Genomic DNA, 1826 nt, shown 5'->3' with positions numbered 1-1826 from the left:
CTGAAACGGAGGGACACAGAGTCAGCGGGAACGCAACCCACTCCAGCTCGGGGTGGTAAACAAGGAGGTTAGGGTGATTCCCCACCCCAGGGCCACGCCCTCGGGAGAACTGCTTCTTTCTGCTTTCTCTCCACCCTATGGTAGCTACACAGCTATACGTCTTTCCTAATTAACAAGGGCTTACATCCTACAGATTTCCCTGCCAGTTAACTCATGACACCACTATGAGGTGGGTGCTTGGATCCCCCTTATGCAGATGGGAAAACTGAGTCACAGACCTGAGAAAGTGGAGGAGGTGGGGATTCGAAGCCAGGACTGTGGCCCCAAGGGGCTTCCCTGGTGGCTCAGATGGTAAAGAATCTGCCTGCAATGCCAGCGATGGGGGTTCAATCCCTGGATTGGGAAGATCCCCTAGAGACGGGAATGGCAACCCACTCCAGTATCCTTGTCTGGAGAATCCCATGGACAGAGGAGCCTGGCGGACTACAGTCCACGGGGTCACAGGGAGTCGGACACGACTGAGCGACTCACACGTTCACTTTTACTTCTTTCTGTGGCCCTCGGCCGCTGGCCTCAACCATTACACCCACTGCCCAGCACTCGCGGGGACGTGACTAGGGCCTGTGGCTTCTGCACACCTGCTGTGGTCTCCAGCCCCATCCAGTCTCTACTTGCCTCACCTCCCACCCTCAGCGCCCCACCATCCTGCCTCCCATTTTGCGCAGACCTCCGCGAAACCTGCGGCAGAACACTCTGCAGCCCACTCAGAACCAGGGTCACATTTCTGTTAGTGCCATCAACTGAGTGTTCAACGTGTCTAAAACTATCATGTTCTGACTTTTCTCAGGCTTATCCCAGGATGTACAGTAATTTTGCTAATTGTAGAAAAGTGCCAGCTTTATTTTAAGGGACTGTTGCATCAAAGGATATTCCTAAGACTTCTCTAATGTTAGGTCATGATCCTAACAGCTAATAGATAAACGCCAGTGTGAGCAAAACAATGCAAGGTTCTTCCTTGCCATGATCTCGACAGTTAACCGATGATGGAAAGAAAACAAGACCAGAGCATGTGGAAGGGGCAGTGGAAGTGCCCTCCCTCACCCCAAGGTCAGAAGACCCATCCCTGCCTCTGGCTCCTTCTGTTCCTTTAGGTCAGTCCTCTCAGAGGTAAAATGGGACTTCATACTGCCCCCCTAGCCCTTCCAGTGCCACTGTGCTGAGATTTTTATGTCCTTCAGATCTCCACCTCCTCCGAGGGATGTGGAAATTGTCTGGGTCTCCTGTCCTGGGACTTGCTGGGTGGGTGTCTGCCTAGTCCCAGGGAGGCGGGCCGTATTCAAATCTAGAAGCACATGGGCCCCAGGCAGCCTCCAGACTCTATGTTACAGAACTATCATCGCTTCCCACCCGCAGAGAAAACCAGTTAACACTCTATATCTGGGCTTCCCCGATGGCTCAGCGGTAAAGAATGTGGGTTCAATCCCTGGGTTGGGAAGATCCCCTGGAGGAGGGCATGGCAACCCACTCCAGTGTTTTTGCCTGGAAAATTCCATGGACAGAGGAGCCAGGTGGGCTACAGCCCATGGACTGCAAAGAGTTGGACACAACTGAAGCCACTGAGAACAGCACATACCTACATCTAGATACTTTTCTTCTATGCATATACTACCATATGCATGAATTCATTTTACTCAAATGTGATCAAACCATAAATTCTACTACGCAACTTGTTTTTTTCCACTTAATACTTGATTGTAGCCATCTTCTTATGTCAGAACACAGAGATCTACTTCATGATTTTTAATGCCTGGGTAGGATTCTGATGA

General features: G+C 51.0%; 1 protein-coding gene across 1 annotated transcript in view; it reads right to left on the bottom strand.

Moving 5' to 3' along the window:
* Positions 1-1826, bottom strand: part of LOC147352734 (uncharacterized) — a 67735-nt gene that overhangs the window by 139 nt on the left and 65770 nt on the right. The gene's annotated exons all lie outside the window — the stretch shown is intronic.

The sequence above is a fragment of the Bos grunniens genome, chromosome 19, assembly GCF_055505025.1.
Source record: "Bos grunniens cultivar Pamir isolate PY7600 chromosome 19, Bosgru_T2T1.0, whole genome shotgun sequence".
NCBI classification, from domain to species: domain Eukaryota; kingdom Metazoa; phylum Chordata; class Mammalia; order Artiodactyla; family Bovidae; genus Bos; species Bos grunniens.
The sequence above is the reverse complement of the archived record's forward strand: the minus strand, read 5'-3'. Positions and strand labels throughout refer to the sequence as shown.